Source organism: Oncorhynchus keta, chromosome 35 (genome assembly GCF_023373465.1).
Source record: "Oncorhynchus keta strain PuntledgeMale-10-30-2019 chromosome 35, Oket_V2, whole genome shotgun sequence".
NCBI lineage: Eukaryota > Metazoa > Chordata > Actinopteri > Salmoniformes > Salmonidae > Oncorhynchus > Oncorhynchus keta.
Genome location: NC_068455.1, coordinates 11,428,366 through 11,447,093, shown reverse-complemented (window position 1 = coordinate 11,447,093; position 18,728 = coordinate 11,428,366).

The window sequence follows — 18,728 nt, the reverse complement described above, 5'->3', positions numbered from 1 at the left end:
TTTATCTTGTAAAGATTTTTTTATGGTCTTTTTCTAAAATAGTGACTTATTTTTCTTTAATTTAAATTTCTAACTTAGATTTAGCTCTTGCAGAGTATGAGATGTATTTAAAAAAGCATAAAAGCATCACAAATGATATCGGCGGTTGGCTTTCTCTGGCCTCTTTGTCAATTTTTTTATGGTAAATGTTTTTTATTTTTTAATTGACATATTTAATACATTTTGGGTATTGAAGATGCACTCTGTTCATTCTCCATATTCTGACACTAAGTGTATTTTATGTTGGTGTAATTAAACATGATACAAGAGAATGATAGCACTTAATCATGGATTTTTTAACCCAATATATTGTTGAGAGGATTTTTGGAAATAAAAATGCAATCCTGAGTAGCTTTTCCTACTTTGAAACAAAAAAAGAGTAGTATTTTGTAGTTGGGAATCGTAATCTTCGGGTGTCCTGTAAAATATTTGTAGAGATGACATTTTCATCCTCTTTGGCAGGTAAGCATTTCACTGTAAGGTCTACTACACCTGTTGTATTCTACGCTTGTGACAAATAAAATTGGATTTAATTTGAATTAAATTAGCCTTTATTTATTTATTTATTTATTTATATGTTTGTCTAAATGTGTGATATAGGTCGCCTCCTAAATTAATATTTCCTGTCTGGGTTTGTTTTATGATTGATTTAATGCTATTTAAACACACCAGGTTTGCCCCTACGGGGATATACAATAAACTCAATGTGTATTTTTCACCATGTAAGGTGCAATTCAAAATGAGAACCTCTTTCTTGGTCTGTGTGCTGGGATATAAGGGAAAAGGGTGTATTCTTATTGATCAGGATGCCTACACCTCTACTGTTACTACAGTCGGTGGAGGCATTGGCTTCTCCAACCCAGCTCCTCTTTAAATATTACATTTATCTTTTTTCTAAAGTATGACTCTTGCAGGAAAACCACATCTGCTGACAATCTCTTTAGAAGTTCATGAACCTTATGCTTTTTTTTCATGAAGCCTATGCACGTTCCATGTAACAAGCTGGATATTGTTGGCCTTGACGTATGTGTAGGATCAAAGTTAACCTTGTCTTTCATTGAGAACCAGATGAAACGTTTTAGCAGACGTGTCAGATGAGGACGGTGGACAGGATGTCGTTGAGTCATAGTGTGAATACATAGTTATTGTATACATTACATACAGTTGAAGTCGGAACATACACTTAGGTTGGAGTCATTAAAACTCGTTATTCAACCACTCCACAAATTTATTGTTAACAAACTATAGTTTTGGCAAATCGGTTAGGAGATCTTTTTTTTCCAACAATTGTTTACAGACAGATTATTTCACTTAAAATTCACTGTATCACAATTCCAGTGGGTCAGAAGTTTACATACACTAAGATGACTGTGCCTTAAACAGCTTGGAAAATCCCAGAAAATGATGTCATGGATTTAGAAGCTTCTGATAGGCTAATTGACATCATTTGAGTCAATTGGAGGTGTACCTGTGGCTGTATTTCAAGGCCTACCTTCAAACTCAGTGCCTCTTTGCTTGAAGGCATGGGAAAATCAAAAGAAATTAGCCAAGACCTCAGAAAAATATTAAAAATCAAATCAAATCAAATGTTATTTGTCACATACACACATGGTTAGCAGATGTTAATGCGAGTGTAGCGAAATGCTTGTGCTTCTAGTTCCGACAATGCAGTGATAACCAACAAGTAATCTAACTAACAATTCCAAAACTACTGTCTTATACACAGTGTAAGGGGATAAAGAATATGTACATAAGGATATATGAATGAGTGATGGTACAGAGCAGCATACAGTAGATGGTATCGAGTACAGTATATACATATGAGATGAGTATGTAGACAAAGTAAACAAGGTGGCATAGTTAAAGTGGCTAGTGATACATGTATTACATAAGGATGCAGTCGATGATGTAGGGTAAGTAACATTATATAAGGTAGCATTGTTTAAAGTGGCTAGTGATATATTTACATCATTTCCCATCAATTCCCATTATTAAAGTGGCTGGAGTTGGGTCAGTGTCAATGACAGTGTGTTGGCAGCAGCCACTCAATGTTAGTGGTGGCTGTTTAACAGTCTGATGGCCTTGAGATAGAAGCTGTTTTTCAGTCTCTCGGTCCCAGCTTTGATGCACCTGTACTGACCTCGCCTTCTGGATGATAGCGGGGTGAACAGGCAGTGGTTGATGTCCTTGATGATCTTTATGGCCTTCCTGTAACATCGGGTGGTGTAGGTGTCCTGGAGGGCAGGTAGTTTGCCCCCGGTGATGCGTTGTGCAGTCCTCACTACCCTCTGGAGAGCCTTACGGTTGAGGGCGGAGCAGTTGCCGTACCAGGCGGTGATACAGACGGCCAGGATGCTCTCGATTGTGCATCTGTAGAAGTTTGTGAGTGCTTTTGGTGACAAGCCGAATTTCTTCAGCCTCCTGAGGTTGAAGAGGCGCTGCTGCGCCTTCTTCACGACGCTGTCAGTGTGAGTGGACCAATTCAGTTTGTCTGTGATGTGTATGCCGAGGAACTATAACAAAGAATAAAGAGCAAAAACATATACATGATCAAATACAGATCTTAGAATCAACTATTAAAGACTACCAGAACCCACTGGATTCTCCAATTACATTGAATGAGTTACAGGACTAAATAAAAACCCTCCAACCCAAAAAGGCCTGTGGTGTTGATGGTATCCTCAATGAAATGATCAAATATACAGACAACAAATTCCAATTGGCTATACTCTTTAACATCATACTTAGCTCTGGCATCTTCCCCAATATTTGGAACAAAGGACTGATCACCCCAATCCACAAAAATGGAGACAAATTTGACCCCAATAACTACCGTGGAATATGCGTCAACAGTAACCTTGGGAAAATCCTCTGCATTATCATTAACAGCAGACTCGTACACTTCCTCAATGAAAACAATGTACTGAGCAAATGTCAAATTGGCTTTTTACCAAATTACTGTACAACAGACCATGTATTCACCCTGCACACCCTAATTGACAACCAAACAAACCAAAACAAAGGCAAAGTCTTCTCATGCTTTGTTGATTTCAAAAAAGCCTTTGACTCAATTTGGCATAAGGGTCTGCTATACAAACTGATGGAAAGTGGTGTTGGGGGTAAAACATACAACATCATAAAATCCATGTACACAAACAACAAGTGTGCGGTTAAAATTGACAAAAAAAACACACAAATTTCTTCACACAGGGTCGTGGGGTTAGACAGGGATGCAGCTTAAGCCCCACCCTCTTCAACATATATATAAACGAACTGGCGCGGGCACTAGAAAAGTCTGCAGCACCCGGCCTCACCCTACTAGAATCCGAAGTGAAATGTCTACTGTTTGCTGATGATCTGGTACTTCTGTCACCAACCAAGGAGGGCCTACAGCAGCACCTAGATCTTATGCACAGATTCTGTCAGACCTGGGCCCTGACAGTAAATCTCAGTAAGACCAAAATAATGGTGTTCCAAAAAAGGTCCAGTCACCAGAAGAGTCCCCTAAGCAAGCTGGTCCTGGGGCTCTGTTCACAAACACACCCTACAGAGTCCCAGGACAGCAGCACAATTAGACCCAACCAAATCATGAGAAAACAAAAAGATAATTACTTGACACATTGGAAAGTATTAACAAAAAAACAGAGCAAACTAGAATGCTATTTGGCCCTACACAGAGAGTACACAGCGGCAGAATACCTGACCACTGTGACTGACCCAAAATTAAGGAAAGCTTTGACTATGTACAGACTCAGCGAGCATAGCCTTGCTATTGAGAAAGGCTGCCGTAGGCAGACATGGCTCTCAAGAGAAGACAGGCTATGTGCTCACTGCCCGCAAAATGAGATGGAAACTGAGCTGCACTTCCTAACCTCCTGCCCAATGTATGACCATATTAGAGAGACATATTTCCCCCAGATTACACAGATCCACAAAGAATTCGAAAACAAATCCAATTTTGAAATACTCCCATATCTACTGGGTGAAATTCCACAGTGTGCCATCACAGCAGCAAGATTTGTGACCTGTTACCACGAGAAAAGGGCAACCAGTGAAGAACAAACACCATTGTAAATACAACCCATATTTATGCTTATTTATTTTATCTTGTGTCCTTTAACCATTTGTACATTGTTAAAACACTGTATATATATATATATAATATGATGTAATGTCTTTATTGTAATATAATATGACATTGTAATGTCTTTATTGTTTTGAAACTTCTGTATGTGTGATGTCTACTGTTAATTTTATTGTTTATTTCACTTTATATATTACCTACCTCACTTGCTTTGGCAATGTTAACACATGTTTCCCATGCCAATAAAGCCCTTGAATTGAATTGAATTGTTACTCACAGATAGTGTCATAGTGGCTGTATAATATTCCAGCTAAAATATACAATTTTTAAGTGGCTACAGTTTAGATTTTCTTTAGTCAGTTTTGGCAGGTTTGCTGAAGGTCCATCACTGACTGCTTTTTATTACACAAGCAGAATTGGGGAGGAGACTGTGTTTATCTCATACTTATCCTGGTTGTCTCCAAATGGAAACCATAAGACCAGCGGAAAAAGCCAGAGGGTGACTCTTTATATACATCGTCTGTCCGTCCATCCGTCTCTGTCTGTCTCTCTCTCTCTCTCTTTTTTCTCTCTCTCTTCCTCTCTTTTCACACTCTCTCTCTCTCTTTGTGAAAGTATAATAACATTAGAGAGATGTAGCGGTATGATACACCCAAAGAGACAAACTCAACGAAAACATCTCCAGGCCAGAGGGTGACTATTTGTTCTTTATTTACATCTTCAAAATAGAAGTGAAAGGTCTCTCTCTTTATCTCTCTCTGTCTCTCCCACTCTCTGTCTCTCCCACTCTCCCACTCTCTCTCCCTCTGTCTCTCCCACTCTCTCTCTTTCTCTCTCTCCCTCTGTCTCTCCCACTCTCTCTCTATCTGTCTCTCCCACTCTCCCACTCTCTCTATCTGTCTCTGTCTCTCCCACTCTCCCCCCTCTCTCTCTCTTAATCGCTCTCTCTCTCTGTCTCCCACTCTCCCACTCTCTCTCTATCTGTCTCTGTCTATCTATCTTTATTTCTCTCTGTCTCTCCCTCTCTCCCTCTCTCTGTCTCTCCCACTCTCTCTCTCTCTCTCTCTCTCTTAATCTCTCTATCTGTCTCTCTCTCTTTATCTCACTCTCTCTCTCTTTCCAACTCTCTCTCTCCCCCACTCTCTCTCTCCATCTGTCTCCCTCTCCCTCTCTCTCTCTCTCTCTCTCTCTTAATCTCTCTCTCTCTGTCTCTCCCACTCTAAAACTGAGAGGTTCTCCATCTGTCTCCTCTCTCTCTCTCTCTCTCTCTCTTAATCTCTTAGGGTTCTCTGTCTCTCCCACTCTCCCCTCTCTCTCTATCTGTCTCTGTCTATCTATCTTTATTTCTCACCTCACCTCTCTCTCTCTCTCTCTGGATCTCTCTCTCTCTCTCTCTCTCTCTCTCTCTTTCTCTCTCTGTCTGTCTGTCTGTCTGTCTGTCTGTCTGTCTGTCTGTCTGTCTCTGTTTATCTCTCTTTCCCTCTTTCTCTCTTTGTGAAAGTATAATAACATTAGAGAGATGTAGCAGTATGATACACCCAAAGAGACAAACTCAACGAAAACATCTCCAGTTTAAAACTGAATTAGACCCAGATACAGAAACAGACCGTAAGACAGGGGCAGAGAGAATATGGTTGCCATAGAGACAGGTCCTCTGGCGTCGGCAAACTATATATTTATTTTTTTACACAACGAAAGACATCCTGCGGGAGGTTGGTGTTCTCTGGAACTATCACACAAACATCCCCATCTCATTATAACACACACTGTTACGCTCAAGGGGTAACAGAGATGAATGGAGAATGGACAGTGTGTTGGTTTTATCTATTGCTTTCCTAGCTTCTCTATGCGTAGGTTTCTGCCTGCGCCACTTTGCCAAGAGGTCTGGACTGAAACCACAGGTTCAGTTAGTGGTTCAAGCCCTGTTTATGGATGGGCTATTCCCCCATCAATCATGACACATATTTATTTTTTAGGGTGAAACATTGCAATATCCTACTGACTAACCTTGACTGTGAATGACCTTGTCTTGAACACTTTTCTGTCTGTAAACAATACACTGTAAAAATTAGAGGTTCAAACAAGGGTTCCTCTGAGATCCTCAAAGTTCTTCAAAGAACCTTAGGGTTCTTGGCTCTGAAAATTGCCCCCAAAAAGGTTAGGTTCCTGCAAGAACACCCACCAACTAAGGAGGTTCCTGGATGAACCCCATCTCCTATGAGGATGTGGCTTTAAAAGGACAGCAGGTACAGGCAATTTAAGGTAAGGTTTGTCCCTTATATGATCTGAATGGACATTGTTTTGTGATGATACCATCTATCACAATATTTGTGCAAATCTTTCTAAAACAGAAATTCAAGGGATATCATTCGACAGAAAGGTAACAATATGTTACAAGAACATGTCGAAGGCTGCATCGGATGCAGATGACTGAACTGCTCACCTTGGTGTCTGTCTGCAGGTATACAGACAAGGAGACATACAACGGTATGTCAGTCGGTATTGGTATGTAATGCCTCATCATATTTACCATCCTCCTCCCTGACCTCCTCAATGAATATCCCATAGGCCTCTACATTATGGACAAGGTATGCGTATGAAAACCATTATCAAAAACAGTTTTTTTCATTCACATTTACCAACAAAAACCAAGGTATTTATACTGTTGTGTGTTTTGTTCATCATCTGTATAATGACTATTTTGGGGATATACAGACTTCACCCTCCCTACAACTCTGATGACTATAATAGGAAATCTGTTCTATCACCATGCACTGCAAAATCATTCTGGCTATGGATACAGAGAACATCAACACATTAACATCAACACTTTAACATCAACACATTATCATCAATACATTAACATCAACACATTAACATCAACACATTATCATCAACACATTATCATCAACACATGATCATCAACACATTATCATCAACACATTAACATCAATACATTAACATCAACACATTAACATCAACACATTATCATCAACACATTATCATCAACACGTGATCATCAACACATTATCATCAACACATTATCATCGACACATTATCATCAACACATCAACACATTAACATCAACACATTATCATCAACACATTATCATCAACACATTATCATCAACACATCAACACATTAACATCAACACATTAACATCAACACATTATCATCAACACATTAACATCAACACATTATCATCAACACATCAACACATTAACATCATACATTAACATCAACACATTAATATCAACACATTAACATCAACACATTATCATCAACACATTATCATCAACACATTAACAACAACACATTAACATCAATACATTATCACAAACACATCAACACATTAACATCAATACATTAACATCAACACATCAACACATTAACATCAACACATTAACATCAACACATTAATATCAACACATTAACATCAACACATTAATATCAACACATTAACATCAACACATTAACATTAACACATTAACATCAACACATTAACATCAACACATTAACATCAACACATTAACATCAATACATTAACATCAACACATTAACATCAACACATTAATATCAACACATTAACATCAACACATTAACATTAACACATTAACATCAACACATTAACATCAATACATTAACATCAACACATTAATATCAACACATTAACATCAACACATTAACATCAACACATTAATATCAACACATTAACATTAACACATTAACATCAACACATTAACATCAACAAATTAACATCAATACATTAACATCAACACATTAACATCAACACATTAACATCAACACATCAACACATTAACATCAACACATTATCATCAACACATTAACATCAACACATTAATATCAACACATTAACATCAACACATTAATATCAACACATTAACATCAACACATTAACATTAACACATTAACATCAACACATTAACATCAACACATTAACATCAACACATTAACATCAACACATTAACATCAATACATTAACATCAACACATTAACATCAATACATGAACATCAACACATTAATATCAACACATTAACATCAACACATTAACATCAACACATTAACATCAATACATTAACATCAACACATTAACATCAACACATTAATATCAACACATTAACATCAACACATTAACATTAACACATTAACATCAACACATTAACATCAACACATTAACATCAACACATTATCATCAACACATCAACACATTAACATCAATACATTAACATCAACACATTAACATCAACACATTAATATCAACACATTAACATCAACACATTAACATTAACACATTAACATCAACACATTAACATCAATACATTAACATCAACACATTAATATCAACACATTAACATCAACACATCAACACATTAACATCAACACATTAACATCAATACATTAACATCAATACATTAACATCAACACATTAACATCAACACATTAATATCAACACATTAACATCAACACATTAATATCAACACATTAACATCAACACATCAACACATTAACATCAATACATCAACACATCAACACATCAACACATCAACACATTAACATCAACACATTAACATCAACACATTAATATCAACACATTAATATCAACACATTAACATCAATACATTAACATCAACACATTAATATCAACACATTATCATCAACACATTATCATCAACACATCAACACATTATCATCAACACATCAACACATTATCATCAACACATTAACATCAATACATTAACATCAACACATTAATATCAACACATTATCATCAACACATTATCATCAACACATTATCATCAACACATTAACAACAACACATTAACATCAACACATTAACACATCAACACATTAATATCAACACATTATCATCAACACATTATCATCAACACATTAACAACAACACATTAACATCAACACATTATCAACAACACATTATCATCAACACATTATCATCAACACATCAACACATTAATATCAACACATCAACATCAACACATTAACATCAACACATTAACATCAACACATTATCATAAACACATTAACATCAACACATTATCATCAACACATCAACATCAACACATTATCATCAACACATCAACACATTATCATCAACACATTAACATCAACACATCAACACATTAACACATTAATATCAACACATTATCACCAACACATCAACACATTATCATCAACACATCAACACATCAACACATTAATATCAACACATTATCACCAATACATTAACACATTAACATCAACACATGAACACATTAATATCAAAACATTATCATCACACATTATCATCAACCCATTAATATCAACACATCAATATCAACACATCAATATCAACACATTAACATTAACACATTAACATCAACACATTAACATCAACACATTAATATCAACACATTAACATCAACACAGTAAAAGCAAACGCATTATCATCAACACATTAACATCAACACATTAACATCATCACATTATCATCAACACATTATCATCAACACATTAATATCAACACATTATCATCATCACATTAACATCACACATTATCATCAACACATTAATATCAACACATTATCATCAACACATTATCACATTAACATCACACATTATCATCAACACATTATCACATTAACATCAATACATTAACATCAACACATCAACACATTAACACATTAATATCAACACATTATCACCAACACATCAACGCATTATCATCAACACATTAACATCAACACATTAACATCATCACATTATCATCAACACATTATCATCAACACATTAATATCAACACATTATCATCATCACATTAACATCACACATTATCATCAACACATTAATATCAACACATTATCATCAACACATTAGCACATTATCATCACACATTATCATCATCACATTAACATTGACACATTATCATCACGCATTATCATCAACGCATGATCATCAACACATTAATATCAACACATTAATATCAACATATTATCACCAACACATTATCACCAACACATTATCATCAACACATTATCATCAACACATTAACATCAACACATTATCATCACACATTATCATCAACACATTAACATCAACACATTATCATCAACACATTATCATCAACACATTAACATCAACACATTAACATCAACACATTATCATCACACATTATCATCACACATTATCATCCTCACATTATCATCAACACATTAACATCAACACATTAACATCAACACATTAATATCAACACATTAATATCAACACATTAACAGCAACACACCAGAGGATGTACACATTGGACTTGGGGCTCTGCTGGGAGTTTACCTCATATTTACATTGTTTTATTCTGCTTTGCCACTAAAATCATAATAAACACTGAGAAATAAAATATGGTGATATTGTCGTTATTGCTATGCATATTAATATCAATAATAATAATAATAACAGGGGACGGACAGACGGGTTCTTCAAAATGAACCACAAAAGGTTCTTCAAAATGAACCACAAAAGGTTCTTCAAAATGAACCACAAAAGGTTCTTCAAAATGAACCACAAAAGGTTCTTCAAAATGAACCACAAAAGGTTCTTCAAAATGAACCACAAAAGATTCTTCAAAATGAACCACAAAAGGTTCTTCTAAATGAACCACAAAAGGTTCTTCAAAATGAACCACAAAAGGTTCTTCAAAATGAACCACAAAAGGTTCTTCAAAATGAACCACAAAAGGTTCTTCAAAATGAACCACAAAAGGTTGTACAAAATTAACCACAAAAGGTTCATAGAGGATCCATTTAAAAGTATTTTTTTAAGGACTTATAGGGCTTCACCCACAGGTTTAATTTGAAGAACCCTTAGAGTGTATGACTTTTTCTAAACGAATCCAATGCGTCCTGACTGTGCAAGTCACCCTTCCACTCCAAAACCTCCCCTACGCTTTCACACCCTTCACAATCATCCCAGTATTACAGTGAGCGAGACAGACAGTGTACGGGCTGGGCTACCTGGTTGACCGGAACATACTGACAGCGTTATTATCCGTGTCGTTAGCATCTCTTATATTCATTCAAGTTGAACAACTACAAGCTACAGTGCGATACGCAGTCCAGGGAAAGTACCAGCGAATGTATTCATTCATTCAGTAATGTTTGCAGTGTTACTGAAGGAGTGGAGGGTGGAGCTGGGGAAAACACGCAGGGGGAGGAACATTACTACACTTGTATGAATTGCTCTAGTTTGAAACTCTACCTAAGTTGCTTTCTCATTCCAGGAGTCTTACACTTCTCCCACATGATTGGTCCCAGGGACACTTGGATCTTGGTTATTGATTGGTCAGATATGATGCCAGTAAGTAGATGATGTAAATTATGAGTCTGTGTATGTGTGTATTTTCCCCCTTTATCATTTTCTGTACTTTGTATATTTTTGATACTGAATGTTATCAGATCTTCAACCAAAACCTAATATTAGATAAAGGGAACCTGAGTGAACAAATAACACAACAATTACATACAAAGTTATGCAACACCCAATGCCCCTGTGTGAAAAGTAATTGCCCCATTATACTCAACAACTGGATGTGCAATGACTCCAAACAAACTACTTCCTGTAGTTGTTGATGGGTCTCTCACGTCGCTGTGGAGGATTTTTGATCCGCTCTTCCTTGCAGAACTGCTGTATCCAAAACTACACATTTGTCCCATTTTAGCCATGTTCATTTGATTGTGTCCTTTGTATCATTGTCTTTTATAAATATATATCAGGCGGATTCAGAAAGTATTCAGACCCATTGTCTTTTATAAATATATATCAGGCGGATTCAGAAAGTATTCAGACCCATTGACTTTTATAAATATATATCAGGCGGATTCAGAAAGTATTCAGACCCATTGACTGTTATAAATATATATCAGGCGGATTCAGAAAGTATTCAGACCCATTGTCTTTTATAAATATATATCAGGAGGATTCAGAAAGTATTCAGACCCATTGACTTTTATAAATATATATCAGGCGGATTCAGAAAGTATTCAGACCCATTGTCTTTTATAAATATATATCAGGCGGATTCAGAAAGTATTCAGACCCATTGTCTTTTATAAATATATATCAGGCGGATTCAGAAAGTATTCAGACCCATTGACTTTTATAAATATATATCAGGCGGATTCAGAAAGTATTCAGACCCATTGACTTTTATAAATATATATCAGGCGGATTCAGAAAGTATTCAGACCCATTGTCTTTTATAAATATATATCAGGCGGATTCAGAAAGTATTCAGACCCATTGTCTTTTATAAATATATATCAGGCGGATTCAGAAAGTATTCAGACCCATTGACTTTTATAAATATATATCAGGCGGATTCAGAAAGTATTCAGACCCATTGTCTTTTATAAATATACATCAGGCGGATTCAGAAAGTATTCAGACCCATTGTCTTTTATAAATATATATCAGGCGGATTCAGAAAGTATTCAGACCCGTTGACTTTTATAAATATACATCAGGCGGATTCAGAAAGTATTCAGACCCATTGTCTTTTATAAATATACATCAGGCGGATTCAGAAAGTATTCAGACCCACTGTCTTTTATAAATATATATCAGGCGGATTCAGAAAGTATTCAGACCCGTTGACTTTTCCCACATTTGTTACGTTACAGCTTTCTTCTAAAATGTATTTTAAATTGTTTTTTAAATCCTCGTCAATCCACACAATACCCCATAATGACATCACAATACCCCATAATGACATCACAATACTCCATAATGACATCACAATACCCCATAATGACATCACAATAACCCATAATGACATCACAATACCCCATTATGATGAAGCAAAGAGTTCCTCTGTCCAGTGTCTGTCTTCTTTGCACATCTTAATCTCTACTGTATGTAGCCTCTCTACTGTTATAGCCTCTCTACTGTAGATAGCCTCACTACTGGATATAGCCTCGCTACTGTTATATCCTCTCTACTGTATATAGCCTCTCTACTGTTATAGCCTCTCTACTGTAGATAGCCTCACTACTGGATATAGCCTCTCTACTGTATATAGCCTCACTACTGTATATAGCCTCACTACTGTATATAGCCTCACTACTGTATATAGCCTCTCTACTGTATATATCTTCACTACTGTATATAGCCTCACTACTGTATATAGCCTCTCTACTGTATATATCCCTCTACTGTATATAGCCTCTCTACTGTATATAGCCTCACTACTGTTATAGCCTCTCTACTGTATATAGCCTCTCTACTGTATATAGCCTCTCTACTGTATATAGCCTCTCTACTGTATATAGCCTCTCTACTGTATATAGCCTCTCTACTGTATATAGCCTCTCTACTGTATATCGCCTCTCTACTGTATATAGCCTCTCTACTGTATATAGCCTCTCTACTGTATATAGCCTCTCTACTGTATATAGCCTCTCTACTGTATATAGCCTCTCTACTGTATATAGCCTCTCTACTGTATATAGCCTCTCTACTGTATATAGCCTCTCTACTGTATATAGCCTCTCTACTGTATATAGCCTCTCTACTGTATATAGCCTCACTTCTGTTATTTTTCACTGTCTTTTTACTGTTGTTTTTATTTCTTTACTTACCTATTGTTCACCTGATACCTTTTTTTGCACTGTTGGTTAGAGCTGTAGTATTCGGCGCGCGTGACAAATAAACTTTGATTTGATCAGTCATTTTCCCACATTGAGTATACAGCACATGTCCACGAGAAGTTCAAGACCGTTCAAGTGTACTTGGAAAGTCTCGGTTGAAAAAGAGATGATGGATTATGTGCCCTTGTGTCTCTGCTTTCTCAGTCGTATTAAGTATACGATACAGACAGGACATATACATATGATTCAACTCCTATATACTGTCGGCTTCTTTTCTCACTCCACAAAACAAAACAATGCTTCTCTTCCTGCCTGCATGGTCACATTCAGTGAAATATATACAGTGTAACACATGTCGGAGTGAGAGTTTCCGTCCATGTTTGTCTTCCTGGATGCTGTCTATATGTGTGTTTCTTGCGTCTAGTCTCATACCAGTCTCATCTCTTCCCCGGCCCTTTCCTCTGTCTCGAGTCAATAAACTCTTGGTCACACCTCACAAATCCTGACTCTCTCGTCCCATTCATTAAGCAGCCTAACGTCCCTGTGCTGAGTGTCCCACAGGAGGAAGTAACAGAGCCGTGTCATCTTGGATGGATGGAGAGAGAGTAAAGAGTGTGTGGGTGTGTGTGTGTGTAGACCTTCTGGGTAGAGAGAGTAGGAGAGTGTGTATCCTGCTTAGACCTGCAGTATCCCATGATGTAAATGACCCTCCAGGGCCCGGGGCCACTAGAGTTGAGAAGAAGTAAACAAACGACTCCATCTGTGCCTGCACTTGACCTTGCCACTGCCAGAGTGTGTGTGTGTGTGTGTGATTGTGTGTGTGTGTGTGTGTGTGTGTGTGTGTGTGTGTGTGTGTGTGTGTGTGTGTGTGTGTGTGTGTGTGTGTGTGTGTGTGTGTGTGTGTGTGTGTGTGTGTGTGTGTGTGTGTGTGTGTGTGTGTGTGTGTGTATCACACAACAGGGTGCTCCATAATAACATGGGTTTATAGATACTCCAGCGATGTGAGTCATTATAACAGAGAACGGCTCAATCAATCTGACTGGAGCTAATATACCTGTCACTCCCTCATGGGAGGGAGGGATGGAGAGAGGCAGAGAGAGAATATGACAGAACATGAAACGATTGTATAATGAGTAGAGAGAGAGAGAGAGAAAGGGAGTAAAAGAGAGACAGAAAGAGAGAAAGTGATGGTTGGGACATCTCATAGTGCTAGATACAAGTGAATGAGAGAGAGGGATTTGTAGTAATTCTAGATTAAGAGAGAAAGTAGAAGAGGAGAGAGAGAGAAAGAGGGATGACTTGACAGATGGTAACATTATTCCCCTCTGCAAGTGGTATTTGTGGCATGAAAAGTGGTTGTTTTTATTGAAAGAGAATGTGCCTTTTGACTGTTTACCTATCACATTGAGCACAGCATTCCATATTCCACATTCCGTGTTCTGTATTCCGCTGTTCAGTGTTCTGTCAGGGGAGTGGATACGGGAAGCCTGGCCATTCATTTGATTGATTGTTGCCAGGGGGAACCTACGACGGTGGCAAATCCATCACCTGCCCTCCGGTCTACACTCATTCTCTCTCTCTTCTTCTTACCTCTCATTCCCCTTCTTCCCCCTTTATCCCCCATCTTGGTTGTTGTTAGCTCTCATGTTGATGGAGGGGATGAAGCTAAGAAAAACAAGTATGCAAGGGCGGAGGTAGGTGCAGCCCCTCTTCGAGGAGTTGGAGAATTGAGCATTTTTCAAACACCTGAAACAGCTTTTTCATGCAATCTCTGAGCCATAATCATTATGTCTGAAATATGTTTTTCTGCATTCCTCTTTACCTGTCCAATTGTCATTGGGATAGGGGACGGTTGCGTCCCACTTGGGCAAAAAACAGGGAAAATGCAGCGCTGCAAAAAAAAAAAATGATATAAAAATCTAACTTTAATTAAATCACACATGTAAGATACTCAATTAAAGCTACACTCATTGTGAATCCAGCCAACATGTCAGATTTTATAAAACTGCTTTTCGGCGAAAGCATAAGAAGCTATTATCTATTATCAGGCGCTACACAAAATGCAGAAATAAAATATAAAACATGCATTACCTTTGATGAGCTTCTTTTGTTGGCACTCCAATATGCCCCATAAACATCACAATTGGTCCCTTTGTTCGATTAATTCCGTCCATATATATCCAAAATGTCCATTTATTTGGCGTGTTTGATTCAGAAAAAAACAGCTTCCAAAAAACACAACGTCACTATAAAATATTTAAAAAGTTTCCTATAAACTTTGCCAAAATATTTAAAACTACTTTTGTAATAGAACTTTAGGTATTTTTAAACGTTAATAATCTATCAAATTGTAGACGGGTTGATCTGTGTTCAATACAGGAAGACAACAAACCAACGCTACTTTTCAAGTCTTGCGCAACTCTCAACAGTGTTACCCAGTTCCTAGATGGCCGTACTTCTTCATTGCACAAAGGAATAACCTCAACCAAATTCCAAAGACTGGCGACATCCATTGGAAGAGGTAGGAACTGAAAACAGGTTCTTAAGAAATATAATTTGCCAATGAGAAACCAGTGAACAGACAGAGACCAAAAAAATAAAACATTCTGAATGGTTAGTCCTCGGGGTTTTGCCTGCTACATATGTTCTGATAGACTCACAGACATGATTCAAACAGTTTTAGAAACTTCAGAGTGTTTTCTATCCACATTTACTACTAATATGCATATCTTATATTCCTGGCATGAGTAGCAGGAAGTTGAAATTGGGCATGCTATTTATCCAAAAGTGAAAATGCTGCCCCCTATACCTTAAGGGTATAAAACCTGACTGTTCTAAATCGCACATCTCAATACATTGCACCAACATGCTGAGGATATTATATCAAAACACAGTACATGGGATCATAACACGCAGAAACAGGCACATACTGTATCATAGTATCACAATTAATACACACATATCCTGATTATATCATAAGGTGACAGATAGCATATAAAACAAGTATTTGTCATTATATCTAAGCATACAGTGCATTCGGAAAGTATTCAGACCCCTTCCCTTTTTCCACATTTTGTTACGTTACGGCCTTATTCTAAAATTATTTTTTTTAAATGTCCTCATTAATCTACACACAATACCCCATAATGACAAAGTGAAAACAAGTTTTCTGACTTTTTGCAAATGTAGTAAAAACTAAAAACAGGCCACTGTGTTTTTGGGGACCTTAAATGCTGCAATTTTTTTTTTAACCCTTCCCCAGATCTATGGTTCGACACAATGCTGTCTCTGAGCTCTATTCCTTGGACCTCATGGCTTAGTTTTTGCTCTGACATGCACTGTCAACTGTGGGACCTTATATAGACAGGTGTGTGCCTTTCCAAATCATGTCCAATCAATTGAATTTACCACAGGTGGACTTCAATCAAGTTGTAGAAACATCAGAGTTATCGGATTCACAAGGAATTGTTGTTTAATTTAAATGTTTGAATATGAAATTATTCGTGATGGGATGATATGTGATTTTAGCTTCTAAAATGTGAGATTTTGGTTTTCATAAGGTTAGGGCTCTGCTCAATCAGTGGCCCGCCCCTGTGAAGGGACATGGGCTATAAAACCTTTCAAACATGCCCCCCTCTCCCTTCCTATATAAAGCCTTGACCACAATATAACCTCCTGTTCTGAGGATGTGAGGACGAAGGTCCTATGTCAGAATGGTTCAGATAATAACTACAGAACGAAGCCAACATCAGCGTGAGCTTTGGTTGCGAATGGTATGAACTTTGAACTCTTATTCACTACAGAAGTGATACCACCTAGCCGTTGAGTTAGCAACAGCAGCTGCAAACGCCGGTTAGGAAGGAACAGACAGAGTATCCCGTCTATCACACAACAACGTTACTACAACGTATCCAATTGACCACCAGAGACATTCTTCAAAGGACAAAGGACTCGGTTTGGCAACACGGCCTTCCATCTACCACCAACCTACTGAAGTGCAGCTCAGAGTAAATATTTATTGCATTTTCCTTTTCCAAATGGGCGGTAATTTAGAATGCATAAGATACTGTATTTACGATAGCACAGCTTCTCCCTTTGTCCCTCAGTCTTCCCGCACTTTCACTCAAACCCAGTCCCTTTTCTTTTGTGTAACCAGCTGTCATATCTGTTCCACCCGCCAGGGACGTTTTCCTTTATGACATAATTGCATGACTGCTATTGATGTAAAATATTACTAGGTATTTAAGAGTTTATTCGGAAGATAACAGCTCTATAAATATTATTTTGTGGTGCCCCGACTCTCTAGTTAATTACATTTATATGATTAGCTCAATCAGGTAATATTAATTACGGAGAAATAATTTTATAGAATAGCATGTCATATCACTTAATCCGGCATAGCCAAAGACACGACAACATGTTTAACTGGTGAGTCAGTCTGGTAGCAGTGTAAATCCACTCAATATTCGGAACAGCGAAACCCCCCTCTCTTCAGCTCAGGAAGAAAACATTGCACGTAGTGTGAGTGTTTAAGCACAGCCACTTTCTCACCACTTAAATAGTCTTGTTATTCATTCCCCCCAGATATGCACATTTGCAAGCTTCCTCTCGCCTCTCTTTCTTTCTCCCGTCTTTGTTTATTCCTCTCTGACCTGTCTCTCTCGCTCCCTCTCTCTCCCCTCTTTGACCTGTCTCTCTCGCTCCCTCTCTCTCCCCTCTCTGACCTGTCTCTCTCGCTCCCTCTCTCTCCCCTCTCTGACCTGTCTCTCTCGCTCCCTCTCTCTCCCCTCTCTGACCTGTCTCTCTCGCTCCCTCTCTCTCCCCTCTCTGACCTGTCTCTCTCGCTCCATCTCTCTCCCCTCTCTGACCTGTCTCTCTCGCTCCCTCTCTCTCCCCTCTCTGAACTGTCTCTCTCGCTCCCTCTCTCTCCCCTCTCTGAACTGTCTCTCTCGCT